At 57.0% G+C, this 19,642-nt stretch overlaps 1 long non-coding RNA gene across 1 annotated transcript; it reads left to right on the top strand.

The window, feature by feature from the left end:
- Positions 1 to 13,922: 13,922 nt before the first annotated feature.
- LOC128775606 (uncharacterized) lies at positions 13,923 to 18,325 on the top strand. The gene is made up of 2 exons (XR_008420445.1): positions 13,923 to 17,108; positions 17,530 to 18,325. It is a non-coding gene; the product is annotated as an uncharacterized LOC128775606 (long non-coding RNA).
- Positions 18,326 to 19,642: the final 1,317 nt, after the last annotated feature.

Below are 19,642 nucleotides of genomic sequence, written 5' to 3'. Positions count from 1 at the left end.
GATGAGCTTCCTCAGGGCCTCAGAGGTCACATTTCACACAGCAGACGCAAAGTTGGAGTTTCCAGGCGGACTTGGGGCCGTGGGCACATGCTGGGGAGGGACATTGCATGACGCGGGACTGGCTGTATCCAGACACGTTTGGGTGCAAGGCTGTTGGGCTGGTAACAAGAAAATGATCCAAGAAGAAATGGCCTTAGTGTCCCTGAGGAATCACGGTCTGCAGTGCCTGGGCCAGGACAGCAGTGGGGGGTATCGGACCCCAAAGCCCTTTGCCTGTGGGAGGGTGCCCGATGCCACGACAGGTGACCTGGCCTGAGGCCTCTCTGTCCCCATGGATCTGAGACATCAGGGTGGTGGTGGGGCCACCAGGAGGAGGCTGTGCCCCTCCCGGGGAACACACTGTCTCCCGCTGTCATGGGGTCCACAGAAAGGCTCAGCCATGGAAGTCTCCCTGAGCCATGGCTCCACTGTCTCTACCACTGAGACACCTGTGCCGCCAGCAGCAGCCGCAGGGACCATGGGAGCTTCAGCACCAGGGAAACCACACAGACCAAAATGCTGCGGCAACACAGTGATGATCTAGCCATTCGTGTGGGCACAGCCTGCCGCGGGCCAGGACCTGGGGCCACACGTACACCGGGCCACTGCCTGCTGACCGATCAGAGGTTAGTAGGAGCCAGAGTCTCCTAACGTAAGAGCCCAAGCATCCTGGCGATGGTAGAAAACCACCCCAAAATGACCCGTGTACCGGGAACCAGGAAACTCATGACAGGAGAAAAGACAGTCCTCTGCCCCCAACATCCGGATGAATCCGAGGTCAGAATTCCCGGCTGAGGACAAAGCAGCTGACGAGGCTTCAGCTGGCACATGCAAGCTGTCCTCACGCAAGCGAAAAGACAGAAAAGCACAGCAAAGAAACAGGCGATGGAAACGAAGCAGACGGAAGTTTCCTTACAGAACGGAAAGGTACAAAACTCGCTGGAACGGGGTCATGGAGGGAGTGGACAGGAGAGGGGCCCTGCCTTCCGGGACCGAGCGAGAGAGCCTGCCACAAGAAGTGAGCCACCTCCAGGACCTGACGGGGACAGTCACGCAAAACACAACCGCGGTGTCCTTGAGTCCCAGGAGGGGAGAGGAGAGGAGGGGCTACGGAATAGTTGAGGCAGCCACCAAAGACCCCAAATCCACAAAGACCCGGCCTGTAAATTCAAGAAGCTGAGTGAGCCCCAAACTAGACAAACAACAGCAAAAAAAATCCGTGCAACTGTCTGCTATGAATTCTACAGTCCCTGAACTGGTCATGATGTCATGGTTCGTGGGATCGAGTCCCGTGTTGGGCTCTACACTGACAGCACGGAGCCTGCTTGGGCTTTAATCCCTCTCTCTCTCTCTCTCTCTCTGCCCCTCCCCCACTCGTGCTCTCCCTCTGTCTCTCAAAAATAAATAAATGTACATAAATAAATAAATAAAAACGCTTGAACTAAGCACACCGACCAAGGGACAGAGCTTGGCACAGGAGAACCGAAACACGACCCAACTGCACACTGTTTACGCTTCGGATTCAGTGACAGCGGGTTGAAATTAGGATTTGAGACTATCTATCTTGCCAACGTTAATTTTAAAACGCCAAGGCCCTATACCAGTGTCTGACGACACGTACTTCAGGGCACAGGACACAGCAAGGCGCAAGGAGGCCCGTCATACAGCCGTGGAGGCTCAGTCCCCGGGGAAGACACGACGACCCTCGACGCCCACCCACCAGACAGAGCCTCGGCGACGGAAGCCAAGGCTGGTGGAGCCGGAAGGAGAGGCAAACCCACACTTGTGGCTGGGGGCTCAACGCCCCCTTCTCGGCAAAGGGGGGAGCTCCGCAAAGGACGCAGGACCCCAGGCAACACGAGCAGCCAACAGGATCGAATGGACAAACGTGGGCCCGACACCAGCAACAAAAGACACGTTTTGAAGCAACTGCCGATGTTGGCCAAGACATCCCGTAATCTGACCCACAAGCGGAGGGTGGATCCAGGGAAGGGCATACATCCTGTCGGGGAGAGCTCATGGTTCCGCAGACCGTGTACGGTCACCCGGATTCTGGCAGGACAGCAGGTGTAATTGGGACAAGAAAGCAGACATTGGTTGAGTGCCTACTGTTTACCAAGCACAGTGCCAGCACCTGCTGGTTTATGGGTCCGCCCTTCCTGGGCTGCAGAGTCCAGGCAGTCCCCACTTGAGGCACGCTGTAGTGGGGGGACAGGGCCCCACACAGATGGCCCGGGTGACCATCTGTCGCACTGCCTGCAGACAGCCCCAGTGGGCGGCCCCAGGGAGCTGTCCCCTTGCCCCTGTCGTTCCCGTGGTAGCGTGGGGACGAGCGAGGTGACCCTCCTGCTTGGATACACACAGCTGCAGGTGGCCCTCGCCCATTTACAGACAATGACGGTCGGCGGCAGAAAGGGTCAGTAGTTTGATCGGGACACAGGCCTGGAAAAAAAAAGAATCGGCAGTTTGTGGTCGCCCTTTTGTTTGGTTTAGTGTCTTTCTCTCGGTGCCCCAGCTGGGGGGCCAGAGCCTGTGTCCTTCCTGAGAGGCCCGTCCGTCCGTGCACCCTCTCCCCCAGTGAGCGATTCCCGTGAACTGGCTCTTCCTGCTGCGCTTTGCCCTGCATTTGGACCGGAAGATGCTCGGGATTTGCGCTCAAGCCCCGGGGGGGGGGGGGGGGGGGGGGGGGGGCGGTGCTGCTGAGCGCATGGCGGGCGGCATTGCCCCCTGGTGGCCAGCGCGGCTTACTGCAGCAGGGCGGGACCGCCCAACCGCGCTGCGCTGTCAGCCGCGGGCCTGCAGGTGGCGCCGGAAACGGACGCGCATTACCTCTGCGGCTGTGACCGGCCACCTGAGCCGGCTCCTTTGTCCGAGGAGAACGGTTGTAGTGCTTCCCTGCAAGGTCGTCCTGAGAATGAACTCCGCGAACACACGCGGATGGGCTAGCACAGCCCGTGCACGTCATTTCCAGCCACAGTTGTGCTTGCAAATCGTCGATGGTCTGTCACCCCCGTTAGGTGAATCCACAGGCTTTGTGGACCATCAGCATTTCCAACCCTGAAAAGCTGAGCCCCGTGAAAAGTGACGAACGCGGTGACCCCCCCCCCCCCCCCCCCCCCCCCCCCCCCACACACACACAGGACAGGGGCGGGCAAGCCTTTCCGAGTTCAGGTGGGGGGCTGGTGTGCTGGCTTGCACAGGAGAAGCTGGGGTAGACCCCCAGCAGCTGGTTCCAGAAGCTTCCCCTCCCAGGCGAGCGCGCTGGTGTGGCCTGGGCGTCTCCGTCTTACCAGGAGCGGGGGCGGATGAGCTCCGAGGGGAGGACGGAGCACCGTCCTCTCTTCCCTCCACACAAGCCATCCTCGTGCTCAGGTGAGAGGCACAGAGGAATCCCAGGAGAAAACCAGAACACGCTTCCTCCCCAGGGGATGGAAATGCCCCCTAACTGACTGTGGTGTTGGTGGATGGCACGGAAGCTACTGAGAACCACCCAGTCTTACATCTTCAGTGGGTGACGTGACATGCTGTGCGTTGTATCTCAAGAACACAGTTGTAAAAGTAAAACCAGAAGAGAATCCAGGAGGAGAGTAAAGACAGACTTGAGCATCCTCAGAGATCCAAGCTGGGATCCAGGCATCCCGGTGAGGAGGGAGCCGGGACTTGGCCTGCAGCACCCAGCACTGGACGGGCTGAGGCCCTGCCTGTCACCCCAGGCAGCTGTCTGGGAGGCGAGACTGGGGAGCCTGGACAAAAAGCCTTTCTCTGGGGCACCTGGGTGGCTCAGTCGGTTAAGCATCCGACTTCGGCTCAGGTCACGATCTCACAGTTCGTGAGTTCGAGCCCTGCATCGGGCTCTGTGCTGACAGCTCAGAGCCTGGAGCCTGCTTCACATTCTGTGTCTCCCTCTCTCTCTGCCCCTTCCCTGTTCATGCTGTGTCTCTCTCTGTCTCAAAAATAAATAAACGTTAAAAAAAAAAAAAAAAAGCCTTTCTCTGTCAGTCTTCTGCCTGGTGTTGATTTTAAGAGATGAGATGTGTCTGCTGAGGATGAGGCTGTAGGCTGGTGCCAGGCTTCTCTGCTGTGCCCAGAGGCCCTGCTCTGAGGCCCGGCAGAGCCGAGAGACTGCGGGAGACGTGGGGACAGGCAGTTCCCCAGACATAATGGGGGCCCCAAATGGGGCGGCCAGCTCTCCCAAAGACCTGGGTTGAGCTTTCCAACATCACCTCGGATGAAGGAATCCGACTTGGCAGGTCGGATTTCCCAGGGGTGCACAGGCGGGCACGGAAGAGCCCGTCTGTCCTCAGCCTCCGTCAGTCACTGGGAATCTGGGGGCGGGCTCTTGACCACATTGCAGGGCAGGCTGGTGAGAATTTGGCAGAGACACGGGCTGGACCACGTGGCCGGGTGGGGCTCGGGCCTGGGCTGAGGCCCCTGATGCGGGAGGCGGTGGGGGGTGGTAGACCCCTGGAGACAGCCAGGTGGGTGGGGTCTTCCATTGTGCATTTGTCCCCACCGTCACCCGGCAGGGTAAACAGGTCAGAGCACGCAGAAGAGAGAGAGGCAGCGATTGCCCAGGTCCAGGGAGGTGCGGGGCAATGGGGCACAGGCTCTGAAGACCCTCAGAAGCCCCCAGAAGACGTCAGCCTTCGCTAGGGGCCAGGAGGGTCAGAGCCCAGGTGGGGCACCTTTTTCCTCCCGTCCCGCTTCCTCCCCGGCCCCTTCCAGAGGGCTCAGCAGCAAATCCTCGGGGAAGGAGAACTGGAACTCTAGGACCTGCTTGTCCAAACCGGATTGTTTTCCAGGGCCACATCTGTGGGGGCATCTCACCATGTAAAAATGGCCAGAGACGTGGCGGGGCCGGCCTGACCTCTCAGCCAGCCTGTGCTCCCCCTGGAGCAGGTGTGAGGGAGAAGGCCGAGGGAGCCAGGCCGCTCTGCAGCGGCCCCACGAGCCTACTTGGCCGTGGCCAGAAAAGCTGTCGCGTCCAGCAGGGGGGCCCGGGGCCTGGCATTCCTGGAGGCCCTCCATCCAGGAGGGCACGGGTGGCGGGGAGGACTGTCCTCCTGAAGAAGCCGGCCCTGCCCAGAGAATCACCTCTCCGGGTGTGGAGAGGGGTCCATCCACCAAATCGCAACCGTGAGGGCACGGGAGCTGTTCCCGCTGCAGCTGGGAGCGCAGAGACAGTGGATGAATGAGACACGGGGAAGGTGCTTCCATGGCGGCTTAAAGAGGTTGGTGGCTCTGGTTGGTGCCGCGCAGCAGTATGGACAGGCGTGTGCTCAGCATGCGGGGGAGGGGGGCAGCCTGCTCAGGCTCCGCTGTGTGATGAGGGGCCGCAGACACCATTTCTCTACAGGGTTGCAATGGAGATAAGCTGAGGTGAGGCGTAAAGAGCCGATGTGAAGCCCAGGACACAGTGAACTCTCCGTGGGTGGTGCTGTGTCCTCATCACCGTTGTCACCACCATCATCGTCATCACCACGGTGCAGAATTACTAGCTCTCCCAGCCTGTGGGCGGCCATGAGCAGGTGTGTGTATCTGAGCAGTTTAGGCTCTTAAGCGGGCCTCTCACCTCCCGGTTGTCCAGAGGAAAGCAGGAGAAGATCTGCGGAAAATGGACACAGTTACATTTAAAAGCGGACGTTAGGGAAAATGGGGAAGTGATTTCAACAGGAACTTTACAAAGAAGATACGCAACCAGCAGATCGGCACATGAAAATGACCCCAGCATCGTTAGGCGTCGGGGACATGCACATTAAAACCACTGTGAGCCATCAACCCGTCTCTCCCGGCGTGGTGAAAACCACAACCGAGGACCCCGAGAAGGGCATGGGGTTACTGAACGTCTTCATGCTGCTGGCAGAACGCAAATGCTGTGCGGTCTCTTCTGGAACGGTTTGTCATTTTCTTCTACTTTCGGATACGCTTTTCTTATTTCATAGAAAACTTCTCATATACGTATACCATATAACCCAGCAAACTTGTGCTAAAGTTTTTACCCAGTGGGAAAGAAACATGTCTTCAACAAAGACTCATACAGGGAGGTCTATAGCAGCTTTTCAGAACTGCCCAAAATGGGCAACGACCGGTGTCCTTCCACTAGGCGGTGTGGGTAACAAAGAATGTAAATTTTAAAATAAACATAAAGTAAGGGGAAGGTTCTGAGTGGGAGTTATCTGAGCAATATTAAAGTTTAAACTTGACTAGGCATTTACTCTGTGCTGGGCATCATCTCATACAACCCTCCAAACAACCCGGGGGGGGTGGGCAGTGGATAGTAAGAGCTAGACCCCACTGAAGAGCTGAGAAATCCCATTCTGACTGCCAGACAGCCCAGATCACCCCGGACGATGAGCACTGAGCATGAGAACTGCTCCCAGGACTGCCCCCGCACCCCTCCCCCTTTCCTTCCTCTCCCTTTCCCCAGGACTGGACTGAGGCACACGTACACCCCCAGGCCTAGATACTAGACAAGGTATGTATATTCTCTGTATGGGCGCAAACATTTGCTAGGCTGGGGGCATGGAAGGGACTTTGGAGGACTGCTGATCTTTTGCTCTGTTTTCCTGGAAGAAGTCCTCTGTGCTCCATCAGGGGGTGTGTGGGGCTGAAAGCACCACTGCCCACAGCCAGGAGACCTCTTCTTGGCTCTTTGGGAGGCTCTGCTCATGGAAGGGATTGTGCACCTGCACACAGAGGGCCACACCCCCTGCCCATGTTTCTTGCCCCCAGCTCCCTTGCACGCCAGGGATTCTGGATTGGTGGGTCTGCTTTATAGAGTGTATGTGTTTGCGTGCAAGTGTGTGTGCATGAGTGTTACTGTGTGCACGTGCATGTATATATGTGCTTGTTTTGTGCACGTGAGCACATGCGTGTGCATGTGTGTACAGGTGTGTGCATGCTTGCGTGTGCATGTGTGTCGGGTCTTTCTAAATCACCCTCGAGCCCCGGCAGGTTAGTGACAGTGGTAGGCCAGGAGCGGCAGAGCACGGAGCTTCAGGGGCCTCCCTGCTCCTCGGTGGCCGTCAGGGACCCCGCTTAGAGGGACACCTGCGACCCCAGGACCTTCCCGTGGGCAGGCGTGATATGAGTGCCTCACAGAGCCTGTATCTTACGACGACCAGGGCACTTCAACCTCGACTTAGAGAAAATGCAGTGGGCACGGCCTTTGTGGACCTGGGTGGGTGGGTGCAAACTGCCCCCGGCTCCCGGGTTGGCGGGAGGACCCCGTGGCTGCACCTGGCTCCTGTCCTGGGCTCTGGGCTGCCCTCCCAGGCCGGCCAGTCCTCCCCTGGGACCACATGTGCGGTGCAGGAGAACGTGGAGGAAAATACACGATGGCTACCTGTAGTTATGCCACAGCGGTCAGAGTTTTCCTTTCGTTTTTAATTATTTTGGATTTTCAGAAATGGCCATAACGCTGTTAGAATCCTTTACCTTAAGGAAAACTGTAAATAAGCCCCTTGATGCGCGGGGAGCGCAGGGTGCCGGCGCGGCCGGCAGGCGGCGCGCGCGCGCCTTCCCGGACACGCGAGAGGCGGGAGGGGAGGAGGCTGGGGGCGCGGTCCCCCGGGAGGACTGGGGAGGGGGCGGGGGTCCAAGCAGAGGAAGGGGAGCGGTCGGGAGTCCTCGAGGAGAATGGAGGTTGGGGGAATGGAGTGGACGCGGAAGGGGGTTAGGGGGGTTCCGCAGGGAGGTCAGAAGTCGGGACGAGGGAAGGGGGGGAGGTCCACGCGCAGGAAGGAGAGGGGGCGGAGTCTGCAGGCAGGTGGGGGCGGGGGTCCTGGAGGAGAGTGGAGGTTGGAAGGGTGGAGTCCCGGAGCAGGATGGGAGAAGGATGGGAGAAGGATGGGGGTAGGGGTTCCGCTCTGGGGCCGGGGTCCTGGGGCGGACGGAAGTTGGGAGTTGGAGTCCGCGCGGAGGATGGAGGTGGGAGCGGGTGTGGGGGGGTCTGTTCCGAGGACGGGGATGGGGCGGGGGTGCGCGTGGAGGACCGGGGAGGAGCGGGGGGCCGGGATCGGGGGTCCCCGGCGCAGACTGAGGAGAGGGCGGAGGTCAGCGTGGAGGAAGGAGAGGGGGCGGAGTCTGCGGGGAGGAGGGGTCGGGGTCGGGGTTCCTCCGGGAGGACGGAGGTTGGGGGTTTGGGGTTTTGGGAAGCCCTGAAGAGAAGGCCTGGGTCCACACGGAGGACGGAGAGGGGGAAGGAGAGGGGGCGGGGCCCGGGGAAGAGGACCTAGCGGGGTCGCGGGCTCAGGTGCTTCCTGGGCTCTGCTGGCCAGGGTGCTGGCTGGGGGGAGTGTACAGAAAGTCTCCTTGCTCAGAGCCTGCTCCAGTGGGGTGGGGGCTCCTGCAGGGACCCTGTGTTGGGGGACAGAGGGGAGCCTTAAAACGCTGGTGGACACACAGGCCTGTGACCCCAGGTGGCCAATTTTTTTTTTTTTTTAGCTAAAGACTTATTTATGCTGTAAGGATCCCTTCTGAGCATGTTTTGATGTCCTTTTAGAAGCTTCTGCGAACCTACCGAAGAATGCATTCCATTGTCTCTGAAAGGTTTGGGGTCCTCTCTTTTAAGGGTGCCTCTTAAGATGGATTTATCTAAATCAGAGTTTCCCCAGAATGGCCATTACAATTCCAGACTTCCTTGTGACCCAGAAGTGCCCCCCTTTGGGGTATATACCGTGAGGAATTGTAAACAGGTATCTAAACAAAAATGTGTGCATGGATGTTCATTGCAGAAACACTCATAATATCCAAAAGGTAGAAACTACTCTGGTGTCCATCAACTGATGTGTAGATTGGTGCAGTGGGCTTTATTTTGCCCCAGGAAGGAATGAGCACTAATTCATACTACAGTGTGGGTGAGCTTCAAAATTATGTTAGTAGAAGAAGTCAGACACAAAGGATCACATATGGGATTCTGTTTATATTTAAAGTGTGTAGAATAGGCAAATTTAGAGTCAGGGCAGACCAGTGGCTGCCAGGGGGATGGGGGGGTGTTGGTGGGGACAACAGAACGTGGCTGTTTACTGGGTACAAGGTTTCAAAAAGTTTTGAAACTAGATGGTGGTGCTGATCACTCAACACTGTGAATGTACTAAAATGCCAGTGTTCATTTCGTGCTCATTTCATCCCATTGAAAAACTGAATTGCGCATGAATGAGTGGGTTTTCAGAGTCTTTGGAGAGGCAGAGTAATCCGGTGGGAAGACCACAGATTTTACATATGGAAGGATGTGGTTGCAATTCTGGGCTTTCTCACTGTGCCACCCGGGACCGGTCTCCTGACCTGGAGCTCGTGCTAAGTCTGTGTTTCTATGTGGATTAAATGAGATGCTCGAACCAAAATAAGCCCAGATGCTTGGTGTATTTTAAGAGGGCAAGTTGGGGAAGTCATCTGCAGGAGCAAAGAGAGGGAGCATACGAAGGGTATGGTGAGAAAAGCAAGGGAGAGCAGGGTGTGGTCAGTGCTCACTGGGCCCTGGGAACCACCCTCCTCCCCCCCACTTCCCTCAGCGGCTTCCCAGCTGCGTCACCTTGAACCAGTGTCTCAATCCTGTGTCCCTGGAGTCTGAAATGGTGTTGGTAAAGGAGGCATTCTCCAGGAAGAGGTGGTCTTGTTTTGCAAACCCACGTGGGTTCCTGGTCTGCCGGTCTTCTGTAATAAGGAAGGGAACATGGACCCAAGAATGACCAGGGTCCTGGCATGGTGTTTCTGATTTTGTTTTTCGCACTGTAATTACACCTCTTTAAATTTTATTTAATTTATTTTAATTTATTTTAAATATTTACTTATTTTGAGAGAGAGGGCACGAGCAGGGGAGGGGCAGAGAGAGAGGGAGAGAGAATCCCAAGCAGGCTCAGTGCTCAGCACAGAGCCTGACCTGGGGCTCCATCCCACAAACCACGAGATCATGACCTGAGCGGCAATCAAGGGTTGGACGCTCAACTGACTGAGCCACCCAGGCGCCCCCCCCTCCCCCCGACCTTTTTTTTAAATTACGGTTTTAGGTTTACATTCTGGTTGGGGACTCTCTGAGCTCTTTATAGAACTCAGAGCTCACAGAGCCATTTTGGGCAGCATTGAAGAGAATGTCAGAAACCAGCCCTACCCAGATGTGGTCTCACTGTGTGTCTACGCAGACCTGGAGGGAAAACAGAATGTCCATCCCTGAGTTCCATGTTGCGGTCTCAACGCTTTGGACCTCAGACCCCCCTGTGTAAAGAGGAGGATCCTCTTGCTGAAGGAAGGCCACCGTGACATTGCACTAGGGTAGGGTAAGTATGTCCCATGCAGAATTTGGGACATACTTACAGTAAACAGTCTTTGCTCGTTTAAATCCGCACTTACCCAGGCCTCCCTAGACTGTTACTTGCTGATGCTGGCAACTAGCCTGGGTCCCCGCTGAGGGCAGCTGTGGGTGTCCAGGACGCGAGGCAACCCCAGCCTTGCCCCCATCCGATTGGCAGGCACAAGGCAGCCCCGGGGATGGGGTGGGAGCAGGCTGACTGCAGATGGCCAGGTTTGAGCCTCCTTCTCCTTCAGCTGAGGGCTTTGTGAGGGTCTGTTGCATTTATCCAGGGCCCATGGTGGGCCATTCTGCGGGTCTCCCGTTGCCCGGTCCCCCCACCCTGTGTGCTCGGTGCTGTTCTGTCCTGGCCCCTGAGAGGTTGTATCTGCAGAGCCCCGTGGGTTGAATCAGACCGGAAGTTTCCCCTGGATCCCTGGGGCTCCCTGTAGTGATCAGATGGTACTCTCAGTGAACTTCCACTCTGCCGGCTGGAGAGCAAGAGCGAAGGACCTGAGTGGGGCTTTTGAGGCCTTTTTACCCAACATGCTGTTCCATTGGGGCTGCCTGATGGTCTGAGGTCTCTCTGCTCCTGCCCCCGGGTGCTGGGGACCAGAGAGGTCGTTTCTGGATGTATGACTGTATGTGGACACGTGGAATGCACACCAGGGAGGGCTCTGGTGGGGCTCGAAGCTGGGCTGGGCCGGCCGTCTGGCTCCCGTGGGGCAGCCTGTCCTCGTGGCCAGCAGATTCCGGATCTTCTTCATCTCCGGGTTACCGCATAGCTGCCTCTTGGATTTTGCCCTGTTTTAACCAGGTCTTTGAATGAAGTTTTCTCTCTTGAAGTTCCAAGATCCGCTTGGTTTTCCGGCCGCCCCTGACGTACCCACGCTATCAGTGCCTTTTCCCAGGCCCGTCAGCTCTCCCTGCCGCCACCTGTCAGTAGGGGGCACTTACTCCTGATTTCCGTACTGGGGGAGACGCAGCCACTGGAGGGTGCCTGGTCAGTAAACACGGCTCCTGTTGATTGGAATAAATAATTGCCTTACCTCACTTTTCCAGAGCACGACTTGGGTCTGATGGCAGACGGCTCCACTGTGCAGCTGCATGCGAGGAGGTCCCGGAGGGCCTCTGGCAGTGTTGTGCCAGGACACAGCGTGTTCGGGGGAACATTTCCTGAGCGGTTAAAGGTGTTTTGTACGATATAGACGCTTTCCCTTCCAGTAGGGCAGCCAAACATTTGCGCTCCTGAGTTTGTGGGCATTTTGGACGGTGGAATGGGAAGCAGGATTTGCCGGAATGTGCTCCTTCCACTGATTTGTCTATCACAGTACGGGATCCTTGGAGGGTGGGGCTGCGTGGTCCCACACACGTGGGAGGGGGCTCCCCCAGGCCTGGCAGAGAGGCTCCACAGCCCGGGGGAGCATGACGTTGGGGGACCAGGTAGCTTGGCGCAGGGCAGACAGCCCAGCTCACTGCACAGGCCACGGGGGATGCTGAGGGGTGCTGAGTGGCCCTCAGCCCTGCCCGACGTCCCCCGGAATCTGTGTGGCCCGTGAGGAGGGATCCCCAGTAACAGCGATGGGCTTCTTGCCTGCCTTGGTTCATGTCACATTCGATTTCGAGACATGAGGTCATGTCCCCTCGAGCACGCAGAGTTGCAAAGTGACTGGCACCACGGGCAGGTTCATCTTCCCTGGGGCGGGGGTGGGGTCTGTCTTCCTGTCACTGGGCCCAGCCCCGAGGCCCCCCTCCCTGGACACCACCTCCCACCTGCCACCCTGGCCAAGCCCTCCGGCTGCCTGCCCAGGCTAATTTAGGGTGTGGAACGAGCCAGCTTGCAATTGCTGGGGCGCAGGCTCGAGGCGGAGTCCAGAGCGGGGTCCACACACATCTGCCACTTAGGAGGGACCACTAGGACTGCCCTAGTGACCTGCTGGGCATGCGCTTAGGGGCAAGGAGACAGATGTGGCAAGCTCTCCCCATGGGTTCGCAAGCACCACCCCCCCAGCTGCGTGGCGGTTCTTGGGGTGGGCACGACACGGCCAATAGCAAAGCTGCTCAGGGGGAAGCACTAGCCTGGGGCCCAGGTGACCAAGTGCCACGTGCAGGAGGAAGCATCTACCCGTCTCCACGCAGCCACTGAGGAACATTCTGGGGCTCAGAGCATCTGGGATGGTGACCTCGGTGTCTCCGGGGAGGCCCACACCCAGGAAGCACCAGGGCACCCAGAGGAGGCTGCTGTGTGGCTCGGTGGGAGGGACGGACCCAGCACAAGTGGCCGTGTGCTTCTGGACAAGAAGCTGACTGGGATGTGTGTGTGGCGGGGAGACTGGGAACACTTGCACAGACATGGAGGTGAACAGAAACCCTTGGGCAGTGAGCGAAAGCAAGTGCCAGGAAACCTAGAGGGGTGGGGCTCAGGAGGTTAAGCGTCCGACTTTGGCTCAGGTTCATGAGTTTGAGCCCCAAGTCGGGCTCTGTGCTGACAGCTCAGAGCCTGGAGCTGCTTCCGATTCTGTGTCTCCTTCTCTCTCTCTCTGCCCCTCACCCACTTGTGTTCTCTCTGTCTCTCTCTCAAAAATAAATAAGCATTAAAAAAGAAATTAAAAAAAAAAAAAAAAAACCAACCTCCCAGGGGTTGCATGGTGAAGAAGGGCTGGGTCATCACCCCTCTGGAGCCACGGCCCCTGCTGGTGCCCACCTGAGCTCAGCTGTCTCTGCCCTGAACGGTGGGCTCTAACCAGCAAGTTCAAGTGGGGCACGCCCACCCCCCCACTTGACCAGTTCCCTGGCCTAAAGACTCAGGAGCCCCCAGCTGGCTCCCAGGACACCACAGGCTTCCCCAGGGTGGGCTCGGGGGTTTCACCTAAGAGGCTTTGGGAAGAGGGCATCAGGAAGCTGGTGGAGAAGCCAGATTTACGTGGAGGGATTTTGATGGGATTTTAGGGGTGGCTCAGGGCTACAGACAGACCAACAAGAGGAAGGGGTTCGGCCCCCAGCACGGCCCCTCCTCCCTCCAGACGCCAATCCACATGTCACCTGGGTTCTAACCGACCAGCCACAGACTAGAGGCTCCCACGACCCCTCCCTGGGTTTGGCGAACCGGCCGGAGCCGCTCATAGGACTCGGGGGACAGATCGCTCACTAGATCCCTGGTCTGTTGTAAAAGGATTAAGTCAGAAACAGAGGGAAGGGAGAGCTGCCCAGGGCGCGGATGGGCTCCCTGCCGCCCCGGAGCCCGCTGTCCCCCCACCTCCATGTTCTCACCAAACCGGAGGCTCTAGGGACCCTGTCTGTTAGGTTTTATGGGGGTTTCATTACAGGAGCGTGATTGATGAAATCATCGGCCATTGGTGATGGATCCAACCTGCAGCCCCTCCTCCCGAGGTCGGGGGGTGGGGCCTACAGCTCCGCCCCTGTAAGCCACGTGGGGGGGTCCCGCTGTAGCCCCTCCTCCCGAGGTCAGGGGGTGGGGCTGACAGCCCCGCCTCTGTGACCACGTGGGCGGTCTCCGTGGCAACCAGCCCCCACTTCAGGTGCTTTCCCAAACTCCTGTTAGCACTAAAGACACCTTTCTGCTCCTCCACTTAGGAAACCCCGAGGGTTTGGGAGCTGTGCCGGGAGCGTGCCTGGAGACCAGATCTGTCTTCCTATAAACCACAGCCCCACAGCTGGGGGGTCTTGTGCGCAGAGGGACAGCCGCCACGCTGAGAGAGCCTTGGGGTGAATGACACATGTCAAGCTGCCCGGTGTGTCCGTCCCTTGCTGGGGTGGGCTATTCTCAACTATCCCCAGGCCACGTTTCTACTACGGAGCCCAGTTCTGCTGGGTACGGCTGCTGGCAGCTCTCCCAAGTCCTGTCGTCTGCCAGCCAGCCACGAGAGGGATGGATCCCTGTCTTCTTACCCGACGGCTTCCGCACGCAGCCTGCCCTCGCCTCTCCTCACTCCACACCGCACGTTTTCCTGAACACGGCCACATTTCAGTAAGGTGGAACTTTCTGTCATGTGATAAAAGCATCGGGTTGGACACAATGAGGGAAAATGTGTGACCAGTTTCGACTCTGCGTTTACCACGTGTTTCAGGAAGTGTGGACTGGCCTTGGGCTCTGGAGGTGACTCTTCCAGAAGGGAACGCCAGGACAGGAGACTTTCCAGCAGCCACAAGGTACCTGTTCTGTGCGGGGGGAGGGCTGCTTGGGGTCGGGGTTCACCGGTCAGCACGGTGGCCCTCGGTGGCCCGTTGTGGACACAACAGAAGCCAACAGAGGTGACATTCACGCCCCGCGTTCCTGTGGGGGCCTGTGGCTCTGTCATGCGGCCTCAGGTCAGCCATGACCGCAGTTCGGGGGGCTCTGGCCTGGCTCCACACCAGCTCTGCCCTCTTTACGCAGGTCTGGGATGTCCTGTCCTCGTGGAAGAGGCACCAGAAAGCCCCAGAACAACAAGAGGATGCCTCTGACAGCACCTGCACAGGCTGGTCACCTGGCACGTCTGCCCCTGGTTCAGGGCAAGTGACATGGCAGGGGCATCGTCCCAGGGCCCGGAGGCCACACCCCATCCAGGAGGCACATGGCTGTGACCCAGTGGTCAGCATCTGCTTGTGCAAGCAGGCCAGGAAAAAAGCCCCCCTCCCCGCTCCACACACTTTCAGGTGCCCAGGCAGAAACCTGACCTCAGCTGGACGGAAGGAAAGGAGAGGGAAGGAGAGGCATCTGGGGGCTCACCCAGCTCCAAAGCCGTGGTCTGAGCAGGAGGGAACCACACAGTCCTTCCTGCTGGGCATCCCTCGCTGGCCTCCCTTTTTCTGGGCTGGTCCTCCTTGACTCACACAGTTCCTGGTCTGTCCGTGGCCAGAGGGGCGTTGTGAGGGGCCAGGCCTGAGGCCACACTACTGGAATCAGAACAGAGTGGGGCCAGCGTCCAAGAGGAGCAGAAGGGACAAGGGTCCTGGGCGCCCAGGAGGAAGAACCCAGACCAGTCTACCTGTTCTCCCAGATCCCTTCGTTTCCCCTGCATCCTGGAGCTGACAAGTCCTGGCAGTTGCCTCGGGCGTTGGAAGGGACCCCAGGGGGCATGAAGATGTCACTTCTCTGCTTGGTGGTGGCCTCACCAGAAAGACCAGCTTCTGCTGGATTGTTTCGCAGGTCACCGAGGAGGAACCGCTCATCAGAGTCAGTCCCCTGCTCCTCACTTGAGATGCTGGCGTCTTCTGCCCTAAGGAGGGGCCTCTCTGGGGACAGGGACGGTCACGTGCCAGACAGCTATGGCTGTGTCAACTGGTGCCACAGGTACGGGCTTGAGCAACAGATGTTGGTCTTCTTGTGGTTCTAGGGGTCAGAGTCCTGGATGGAGGGGTCACAGGGCTGGTGGCACTCCTGAGGCCTCTCTGCTGGGCGTGCAGATGGCTGCCTGCTCCCTGTGTCCCTGAATGGACGTCCCCTCTGTGTGTGCCTGTGTCCTGATGTCCTCTTCTTAGGAGGATGCTAATCACACGGCCTGAGGGCCCACCCCAGTGGCCTCATTTAACATAGTTATCCTTCAGAGACCCTCAATCCAAACACACTCACACTGGGGACATTGAGGTTAGGGCTTTGCCCTGTGAAATTTTGGGGGGGGGGCACAATCTGTCCATAACGGGCGTCAAACAGAAGGAGGGCTGGGCTCCGGGTGACCCAGCCCCAGTGAGGTGACCTAAGACAATGCCAGTGTCCTCCAGCTGCTGGGAGCGAGGGGCGTTAAGGCACAAGGGATGAGCCCCGTTGCAGGGCAGTGACAGAGGCAGGGATAGGAAGGTGCCCAGCGTGTAACTAGAGGAGAAACCAGGTGTGATTGGTGCCTGAAGATCAGCCTGAGGGCCACCTCGGAGCCCCCAGGGTGGCCCCTGCCGCCTGACCACAGGCAGCACCGCCAGTGACCCCGGGGCGGTCTTCATGCGGCACCCGGACCGGCAGCCAGCTGGAGCAGAGGCCTCGCTTACTAGTAGCTTTTCGGAGAAGTTGCAAAACACTGGGGAGGCCTTTGGGGACCCAGGCCTCTCCACCTTCCCTTTCGTGTAAACAAAAAAGCTGCCAAAATGGAAAGCTTGCTGCCTCGTCCTTCCTTCAGAGGCCTATACTGGGGCTATCCATCACATCAGCCGGGCCAGGAGCCCACAGCAGGACCCAGCAGGACCCCACCCGCCAAACGCGCGCAGGCCTTGGTCGACCATCGGGTCTGGCGAGTGCTGATGTTTATTTCAGCTTCATAATTAAAGAGGAATGTTAAGTGTGCCACTCAGCTCTTCCAAATGCTGGAAAGATCTGGAACAGTATAACCCCTCGAGAAAAGCTTAGGAAGGGGAAAGAAAAAGTCCCACATTTACAAAGAACATATTTGGAAATAACAGATCACTTTGGTTTGGGACACATGCAACTTTCCTAGACTGTGTTAGTGTTATTATTTTTTTTTTTTAACAAGGATCCTCTGAAAAATCAACAAAAGGAGGTCAGCTGAGATATAACTTCAGAATAAGCGTTAGAAACCGAACAAAGGTGAACATCTGCACGTGGCGACGGACGAGGAAGATAGGCCAGGTGTACCAGGATCTTTTTATATGAGTGGCTGCTGGACAAATGCAAACGTGCGAGCATACGGCCGTCCCTGTGCGCTCATTTGTGCCTGGTGCAGAGTTAGTGGACTGTCCCCTGGAGAAAGGAGTGATCGCTAGCAGTCGGACACAACCCAGCACGGCCTCATCGTGCTGCACCAGCCCAGGAAGGTTCTACATGCCGGAGTTGCTGGTGGGGAGCCTGTGGGAACCCCCTCCCCCCCAAAAATCACAAGGTTTGGAATCGGTCTCTCTTGGCCGCAGGGGGGTGACTCCCTAGCCTGGCCTGGCCTGGCTGGCCCAGCCCTACCTGGGAGGGAAGCAGGAAACCCGCCCCAAGGGGCAGCTCCTGGGCTCCAGTGACTTGTGAATGGGGTGCTTTGTGTCTGGGAGCTGCCTCACCTGGTGGGGCTCTTGGGCACAGGGTCCCTTGGGCACAGGGTCCTGTGTCATGCACCTGTCACACTGCTCTGCAGGGGCCCCTGGGGAAGGGCCGTTGGGGCTCCCTGGGAGGCTGTCTGTGGTGACGGGGTTCTGGGTGTGGGGGCTGATGTATTTCTCTCTGCATGTTCTGTTACATTTTTTTTTAACATTTATTTATTTTTGAGAAACAGAGACAGTGACAGAGCGCAAGCAGGGGAGGGGCAGAGAGAGAAGGAGACACAGAATCCCAAGCAGGTTCCAGGCTCTGAGCTGTCAGCACAGAGCCCGACGCGGGGCTCGAACTCACAAACTGCGAAATCATGACCTGAGCCGAAGTCGGACGCTTAACCAACCGAGCCCCTCCCAGGTGCCCCTATTTAGTTTAAGTAATCTCTGCACCCAGCATGGGCTTCGAACTCGCAACCCCGACATCAAGTCACGTGCTCTACTGACTGAACCAGCCGGGTGACCCCACATCATCTTTCCGTTTTTGATGCGTAGTACGATGCGTATAACATCCACGGTGTTTTGTATCATAGAGGACGGTATTGATGTAGGTGCTCACAGCTCATCTCACAAACAACGTAAGCTGACGTTATTGATAAATACGCTGCTGTAGTGACACTTGCTTTATTGGAAGAGCCCGGTAGAATATATGATACATATAACACACAAAAGACGTGCTTATCGGCTGTGTTACCAGTAAGGCTTCTGGCCAACATTAGGCTGTTAGTGGGGAAATTTTGAAGGTGCCAGAAGTTATATGTGGAATTTGGATTGTGCGTGGGGGGGGGGGCTGGCACCCCAACTCTTGCGTCGCTCAGGGGTTAACTGTATATACAGAAGCAGTTGGGTTTTGAACATTGACCTGGACCCCGTGATGTCGGTAAGCTAGTTTGACTCTAACTTGAAAAAATGTTTTTGGTGGAGTCCTGGGAATTTTCTACGTGGATTAGAAGATTTAAATCTAAAAATTAATTTCTTTAATACATGTTGTGTTGGTCAGGGTTTATCTTCATGAATGAGTTCCGATAGCTTTTGTTTTTCGCGGAACTGGAACACTTCATCCAAGTTGTTAAATGTGTAGGGAAGGAGATGCTTCCATTCTTACCCTTTTATTATTTGTGTGGTCTGAGTGATGTCCCCTCTTTGATTTCTGACGTTAGTAATCTGGGTCTTTTTTTAGGTCTTTGTTGGTCTTGTTAGGTTTTTATTGATCTTTTCGAAGAACCAGATTAAAAAAAAAATTTAACATTTAATTTTGAGAGACAGAGAGAGAGTGCAAGCAGGGAAGGGACAGAGAGGAAGAGGGAGACACGGAATCCAAAGCAGGCTCCAGGCTCCGAGCTGTCAGCACAGAGCCTGAAGCGGAGCTCGATCTCACGAACCGCGAGGTCATGGTCTGAGCTGAAGTTGGACGCTTCACCGACGGAGCCACCCAGGCGCCCCGTATTATTATTTTTTTAAGTTTATTTATTTATTTTGAGAAAGAGATGGGGGGGAGGGACAGAGAGAAAGAGAAGGAGAAGGAATCCCAAGCAGGATCTGCGTTGTCAGTGCAGAGCCAGATTCAGGGCTCCAGCTCATGAGCCGTGAGATCACGACCTGAGCCGAGATCAAGAGTCGTTCGCCCACCTGACTGAGCCCCCCCACCCCAGGCGCCCCCCCGAGCTCACTACTTTTACTCTCAACGTTCTCTTTTTGTTGTTCCCGAATCCAGTCCAAGATGCCACGGGGCATTTGGTCACCCTTTCCCTCCGATCTCCTCTGGTCTGTGACCGCATTTCAGCTCTGCCTTGCTTCTCATGACCTTGACGTCTTGAGGAGCCTCGGCCAGGTGTTTTACAGAGTGCCCCTTATTTTGAACTTGCCCCAGCCTCCTCATCATTAATCTGGGATTATGGTTTCCAGCTTTCTTGTCATTCGTGCCGCTCATAGCGTTGGGGTGACAATGAGTTTCTCTGCCGTTTGCTGTCCTGTTAACTCTCTCCGCCTTGGCTGCCCCTCTGCTTCCCCCCAGCAACGAGCTGTGCCCCCCTCCCCCCAGGGGCTCGCTGTGGGAAAATGCGTCTTCTGTCTCAGGCTCAGAGTCAAAGCCTCCTCGAGGAGGTGTCCTCCAGCCCTGTCACCCCAGACGGCTGGGGGTTTCCTGATGACCGCGGCATTTCAGTGACTGTAGTTGTCTCGTGTCTTCTTCTACTAACCTTAGAAGCACTTGGGTCTTATCCATTTTTATATTCTCTCTGGCCAGCCTGCACTTCCCGTGTGTGGAGTGCAGGTGACCAGGCACCCAGAGCTGCCTAA

This window comes from Panthera pardus, unplaced genomic scaffold, assembly GCF_024362965.1.
Source record: "Panthera pardus isolate Hobbes unplaced genomic scaffold, ASM2436296v1 HiC_scaffold_8, whole genome shotgun sequence".
Classification (NCBI taxonomy): Eukaryota; Metazoa; Chordata; class Mammalia; order Carnivora; family Felidae; genus Panthera; species Panthera pardus.
Note: the sequence above shows the minus strand (reverse complement) of the source record. Positions and strands in the feature narration are given on the sequence as shown.